This window comes from Myotis brandtii, unplaced genomic scaffold, assembly GCF_000412655.1.
Source record: "Myotis brandtii unplaced genomic scaffold, ASM41265v1 scaffold133, whole genome shotgun sequence".
Taxonomy (NCBI): domain Eukaryota; kingdom Metazoa; phylum Chordata; class Mammalia; order Chiroptera; family Vespertilionidae; genus Myotis; species Myotis brandtii.
This window is the reverse complement of record NW_005354718.1, coordinates 1,763,265-1,770,639: the sequence shown is the minus strand read 5'-3', so window position 1 is coordinate 1,770,639 and position 7,375 is coordinate 1,763,265. Positions and strand designations below refer to the sequence as shown.

The 7,375-nt window shown below is 47.7% G+C and overlaps 1 pseudogene; it reads left to right on the top strand.

Moving 5' to 3' along the window:
- The first annotated feature begins 2,329 nt into the window (after positions 1 to 2,329).
- Positions 2,330 to 4,734, top strand: LOC106725067 (annotated as a pseudogene).
- Positions 4,735 to 7,375: the final 2,641 nt, after the last annotated feature.

The window sequence follows — 7,375 nt, the reverse complement described above, 5'->3', positions numbered from 1 at the left end:
GATTCAGGGCCCACCCCCGAGGCTGTGGGGGCCGCTCGGACACCCGCTGCCTGGATGCCTGGAGGCGCCAAGCGTTGACCTTGCACCCTCTTACTGCAACACCTCCAGGAAGGTTCCAAAGTCCTGCTGGTCTCTCCGTCCCAGCGAAGCAGAGCAGGGAGCAAACGGCCACCCCGCTGAAGCCTCCCAAGCTCCGGCCACGGCACCCAGGGACGCCTCTCACCTCCCTTCCGCAAGACACGTCCCCGGAGTCTTCAGCGGAGGAAATTCAGGGGGAGGAGGCTTGTGGCTACAGCTGCAGCACCACCTGGGGTGCGCGCGTTTCCGCCGCCCTAATTCCTAGCACAGCGGCTGGACCTTGCCTTTCTGGGCGCTGTAGGTACATCTGTGAAGGAACTGAGCGCTTGGCTACGTGCCAAGCCTGGAGGGACTTGAACCAACAGAATTTGGCCTTCAGTTCGGAGAGATTTCTGCGAAGCTAGAGAGACTGGCACAAGCAGAGATCACAAGGCAACACCTGGGGCAAAGGAAACCACTCCCGGCACCAGTCATCAAGGAGAGGGCCGCGAGTTCACTCCGTGCGTGCACGCCCTCCTCTGGGTGTAGCAAAATCTGACAACTCAGCAGTCTTTGTCTTCTTGTGATTGGTTCTTTGAAAATAAATAAAGCAAAACGTACCTGGCTGGTGCGGTTCAGTGGTTAGAGCGTCGGCCCCGCTGACCAAAGGGTTGTGGGTTCGATTCCCCGTCAAGGGCAGGTACCTGGGTTGCAGGTTCGATTGGGGGAGAGGCTGTCCCTGTGTCTCTCACGTGGATGTCTCTCCTGCTCCCTCACTCCCTCAATGGAAACGATATCCTCCCGTGAGGATTAACAACAAAAAGCAAACAAAAACATCCTGTAACCTTCCAGGCCAGCAATTGAAAACCCTTGACTTTAATGAAGGGCTCGAAAATGTGAAAAGAGCTGTACGGGAAATGGGGAGTTATAATTCTCCAGGATTCTTATTGGTCTAATTTATTTTCTGTACCCTCCACTATCCCCCAGGGTTAATAATCTAGCTAGAGAGATGAGACAGACATATTCATGCTTAACAAAGGATTTGTTAAATTGTCAAAGGATGAATGCCCAGGACATATAAAGAACTAGGAATCAATGAGAAAAAGATAAATCAATAGAAGGAACATTGGGCAAATGACTAGAATAGGCACTTTTCAAAAGAGGGAATGGAAATGGCCAATAAACATATAGCATGATGTTCAATATCATTAGAAACCCTAGGAATGCAAATTAAGCTACACTTTAAACCACAATGAGGTACTATTTTAATGATTTGCAAAAAAAATAAGTGAACATCAAGTATTGGTGAAGGTATCTAACAAACGGAAACGCTCCTGTTGGGACTGCAAACTGCAGTTACTTGCACGTTGGAAAACAATTGGGCGTCATCTGGTGAAGCTGAAGATATGCATTCCCTGTGACCAGCCCAGCCTCTCACAGAAACCTCAGGAGCGCTCACTGACACGCACCATGGGAATACATGCACAGAATATTCATAACAACACTGCCTGTAACTAGCAAAACACTGGGAACAGCTCTAGGTCCATCAAAAGTGGAATATGTTTTTGGTTGACTCTGTTAACAAAAGTTCCAGAAGAAATTAAGAGAGTTTTATTCCTATGTGATTTGCAAATCAGACAACATAGCCCTAGGTATGAACCAAAGACACACTCTGAGGTGGGAGGAGGAGAACAGAGCTTTTAAAAGATACAAGCTGCTAGCAGCTGATCATCAAAGAGATGGGTTTTAGGAGAAACAAGACCATAAACTTACATCATTTCTCAATTGGTGGAGGCAACTGGACTTTCAACAGTGGCCGACTCCGGGCTCAGCAAGTGGGGCTGTGATACAAGAACAATAGGTAACCAAAGTTTAGGCATTTGTCAGTGTTCTACTTGTAGAACAAAAGCTTTTGGGTTACTTATCAACAGAAATCAAACAGCACAGAAAGACTTCGTTCTGCAGGCAGTTTTCAAATCTAAGGACTAGACTAGAGCCATGCTCTAGAAGCAGCCTCAGAGTTCAAACTGCAAAACTCCAAATGTTGGGCCACCAGTTATGATATAAGCCCTCAATCCATAAGATGGAAACTATAGCAATGAAAATGCTCAGTGAAAAAGCAAACCTTGAAAAAAATATAGAAAGCAAACCTTGGGAAAATATAGGACAATTCTATTTACATGAAGTTCATGAACTTGCAAAACTCGGCAATATACTGTTTGGAGATAAAAACAGAGATGGTCAAATTATAAAGAAAAGTAAGAGAATGATAATGGTTAATTCAGGGTGGGGGTTATCTTGGAGAGCAGGGAAAGGGATGGGATGGGGGAAGATGCAGGCGCTTTAAACGGCAAAAGTGAAGAGCCCTGAGCAAGTGCACCCTGCAGAGCGTAGGACCCCCAGAAACCTCTCACTGCTCCTGGCTGCGGCACCGGTGCCAGAGCCTCGCACGGTCGGAGTCAGGCCAGCTGGACCGGGAAGAGGACAAACATGCTCCCAGGCATCACCCCACAGGCTTCCTCTCCAGCCTCCTGAGGCCCCGGGCTGCCTGAGCGAGCAGAGGCTGAAGGTGTTCGGTGGGGCTCTCCAGGAGGCACTAAGCACTACAGAGAGCACTGGTTTTCTAAGAAGCTGTCCAAGGGCTCTGGCTACCGCTGCACCCGCATCACCCACAAGATGCGGTCCCCCATCATCAGCAAGATGGCAGTCAGATTGGACTCAGCCAGCCCCGGCTGCCCGGCTGCTGCCCCGAGAGCTTGCCCTGTGGGCGAGCACCTGTGAGGTGTCCTACCGAAGGTGGGAGGATGGCTCATCTGCGTCCTGTAGGAGGAGACCCTGCTGATTGCCTCCTAGGGGTTCCTCACCTGCAAGAACCAAATGATGCTGGGCGTAGCCCCTGCAAGAACTACGGGATGGCCTCTCCAGTTAGTGCCCTGCCAGCCCCACCCCATCCGCTGTACCCTCCTGCTGTGACAGCAGGCCAGGACACAGCATACCTCAACCTGGGGAACTGTATTTTTTTTTGGGGGGGGGGACTGTACTTTAAATGAAGAGCTATTCATATATCAATATCAATATATCTATATTTATCTATCTATCTATCTATTCTATCTATCTATCTAATTTTTGTTGTTGTTAATCCTCACCTGAGGATATTTTTCCATTGATTTTTAGAGAGAGTGGAAGGGAGGGGGAGAGACAGAGAGAGAGAAGCATCAATGTGAGAGAGACACATCAATGGGTTTTCTCCTGCATGTGCCCCAACCAGGGCCAGGGATCGAGCCTGCAACCGAGGTACGTCCCCTTGACCGGAATCAAACCCAGAACCCTTCAGTCTGTGGGCCAAAGCTCTATCCATTGAGCCAAACTGGCTAGGACTATAAACATAGAGATAGAGATAGGGATAGAGATAGAGACAGAGACAGAGGTAGAGATAGAGATAGAGGTGTTTGTTTTTTTTTTAAGAAAAGGGGAAAAAAGAAACCTAAAGATTTTTAAAAGAAAAAAGTTCTTTAAGGTGCTGCTTGGAAGCAACCTCCCAGGTGCCTTTGGAGAGAGCTGTACCTTCAATCTGGAAGCCAGTGTCTGCCTATGGGAGGGGGGAGCGGTTAAGGCTGGGCCCGACAGAGTGAGGTGGGAGAAGCTTGGCCAGCACCTCGAGAAGATGTGAGAGGCCCCGGCTGGTTTGGCTCAGTGGATAGAGCATAGACCTGCAGACTGAAGGGTCCAAGGTTCAACTCCAGTCAGGGCACATTTCTGGGTTGCTGGCTTGATCCCCAGTGGGAGGTGTGCAGGAGGCAGCTAATCAATGATTCTCTTTCATCATTGATGTTTCTCTCTCCCACTCTCTTTCCCTTCCTCTCTGAAATCAATAGAAACAGGGGCGCTCAAGCCTGGACTTAGCTCCTGTTGCCTAATCTTCACTTTGATTTTTCCAATGAGATCCTGGCCATAGAGTGAGTTCTTCTGTCCTAAGCAGTTTTTCTTCAAATCATCATGTGTTTCTAATTCTATCCTAAGGGGCCTGTTGATATTGCTTCCCAGCCAGGAATCTAAAGCTTTTGGTTTTGGGGGTCAGGGCTGTAAGCGGTTGGAGGTTCTCGGGCTGCGATGGAAGGGTACTCTGCACAAAACCTTTGCTTTGCGATTTGCAGCTCTGCGTGCAAGTGTAGCGAATAACTGGGGGTGATTTACAGTAGAATTTTAGGACCCACAGAGTATCCACTGGGTACTTTTTTTTTAGGCCCAAACCCTCCTTTTTGGAACCACATCAAAGTCCTAATGCTGCTGCCATTATCCCTCTGAGAGCTGACACAGAATCTCAGGGAGCTCAAGGTCCTGTGTTACTGCCTTCTTTTTAAAGCACAACACTTCTCTCTACCTCCCCCCACTCCTCTCTACTCTGGTTGGGTCAAGGAGCGACCCTATTCTCTAGAAGGAGAGTTCTCGGTCACTGTGCAATATGGCCTCCTGGTCGTGTGTGTGTGTGTGTGTGTGTGTGTGTGTGTGTGTGTGTGTGTGTAGAACTGGCCCTCAGAACCTCCTGGGCTCTGGTGGGCTGAGGGAGCCGTCTCTGTCCGCGGGCCTGTGGCTGGCTGCTCGGCCTTGCAGGTATCCCTGGCTGAGCGGGAGAAAGCCCCAAGTTCTGCAGGGTTCATTGTGTTCTTGCAGGGCTGACACTACAAACCAAACATGGGGCGTTGTTTTTTCCCCTGGTGCTCAGAGCTCCCCTGGGAGAGGTTGCTGTCTCTCTCAGTGCAATCCGAATTTGTCTGTAGACTTGTGCAATATTTACTGTTCTGCGTTGAGAAAAATGGGAAACTACCTTTGGTTTCTCAGTGACATTAGGAGGGTGCTCAGAAGGCCTTGAGTTTCTCAAACCTAAATCACCTTTAAAAGGGCATAGTTAAACATCTGGCCAATCTGGCTACCCTCCTGCTACTGCCTTTGGATGATGGTGGCCTTATCCCTGTGACTAACCTCGAAGGCAGCAGCTGTCAACCTTGTCCATCTCATGGCACACATAGACTAAGTACTATAATTCTGCAGCACACCAAGTGACATATATTTTTGGTCGATCTGGCAAAAAAAAGGTATAATTTTGATTCATTCAGACTGGACAGCTATTGTGGTATTGGCTGTTGTAAATTTTTTATTTGACAATCTAAGGGAAAAGAGGTCAGTGCTCCTAACTAAATAGGTATTTCAGGTTTTAAAAAAAATAGATATGTATATTTTTTTATTAATTTCAGAGAGGAAGGAAGAGAGAAAGAGAAACATCAATGATGAGAGAATCATTGATTGGCTGCCTCCTGCACGCCCCCTACTGGGGATCGAGCCGGCAACCCAGGCATGTGCCCTTGACCAGAATTGAACCCGGGACCCTTCAGTTCACAGGCTGATGTTCTATCCACTGAGCCAAACCAGCTAAGGCAGGTTTTAAAAATTCTTGTGCCACATGGGTTGAAGATTGCTGTCCCAAGGCATTGGACATGTCGCCTCTCTTGGATGAGCCGGGTAAGGGAAGGTGTCCTGTTCTGAGAGCAGAATAGGAGTGTGGGGAAAAGAGGTCAGTGCTCCTAACTAAATAGGTATTTCAGGTTTTAAAAAAAATAGATATGTATATTTTTTTATTAATTTCAGAGAGGAAGGAAGAGAGAAAGAGAAACATCAATGATGAGAGAATCATTGATTGGCTGCCTCCTGCACGCCCCCTACTGGGGATCGAGCCGGCAACCCAGGCATGTGCCCTTGACCAGAATTGAACCCGGGACCCTTCAGTTCACAGGCTGATGTTCTATCCACCGAGCCAAACCAGCTAAGGCAGGTTTTAAAAATTCTTGTGCCACATGGGTTGAAGATTGCTGTCCCAAGGCATTGGACATGTCGCCTCTCTTGGATGAGCCGGGTAAGGGAAGGTGTCCTGTACTGAGAGCAGAATAGGAGTGTGGGGTCTGTCTGCTCTCCTCTCTCTTCTCTCCTCTCTCAGGCTGGGCTGTGGGAGGTGGGGAGGAGACAGAGGCCATGCACATCTCAGGCTGCCAGGGCTTTATTACACTTGAAAAACTGGCCTGCAGATGCAGCATAAGATAGAGCTTATCAAGAACCACCCACCCCACTGCTGATTACCCTGGCAGCCTCACCCAGATAACATCTTTAATATCCAGAGGGAAATGAATTCCCTCGCTTGGTCTGCCCATCTGGCCTTGCCTCTTGCCATAGTCAGTTTATCTGGCAGATCTTCCTCCCCTGTAAATAGAGGAGAAATTGTGCTTTCACAACACAGCTTTTCATTAAAGTGGCAGGGCCTGGGCATTGTCATTCCTTCTTTCCTTCCTTCCTCTCCAGCTTTTATGGATGGCTTCTGCATTAGAGCTGTGCGAGGCACGGTGACATGGGGATGAATCAGGCATGCACCCGTCCTAGAACAGTGAGCAGTCCAGTGAGGCTGTCAACGTAAGAAACATTCAAACCCATAGAGAATTTTTGTGAGTTCATTTGAGGCAAACTGTTGACAATTGCCAGGAAGCAAAATCTCAATGGATTGAGATAATGCTCCGGAGAATGGCAGTTTTGCAGCTTATTTTATACATTACAATCAAAAGAGGAGATGTGTGTGGGTTACATGAAATCCATTGGTGATAGATTAGGGAGGCGGGAGAAGGCAAAGTGGGGAAACCTCTGGGGTTGGACAAAAAGTAGAACGATAGACACATGCTTCTTTCCCAGAGATGGTGCGGGATAGTTAACAGTCGGCAGTTAGCTCAGGAACAATGAGGGGGTTTGTGGTCTCCCCAGAGCACTGCCTGTGCTTTGAGAGGTTCAGGAAAAGGAAAATTACTTTGACATTTTAACGATATGTTATCGGAGATGCAGAAAGACAATAGGCAGGCTCAGTTAGAGTAAAGATGGGCCCTGTCAGGGAAGGTGCTGGCCTCGGACATGACTAGCCACCATAAACTGCTTTTAGTTAACAAGTTTTCATTTCAGAACATCCTTTGTAGTTATTTTAGGTCTCTGACTTTGTACGGCCACCATGCAGGCTGCCCCTGAGCTTGCCAGTTTAGTAAGTGGCCCCTTTTCGTTCACAAGATAGAGTAGAAAGCAAGCAATCATGGAAGCAAGTGTAATGGAGGTAACTGAGCCTCAGAAGCAAAGAAAGATACAAAGATTAATTCCACCAGAGGAAATGAATTTTTATTCCCTCCAAAATTAAGTTAATTTTTTTTTCTTATTACAAAGGAAACACAAGCTCAGTTCAGAAAAAAAGTGAGAAAAAATAGGGGACAGGATATTAAAAACACACTTTCAATATGAA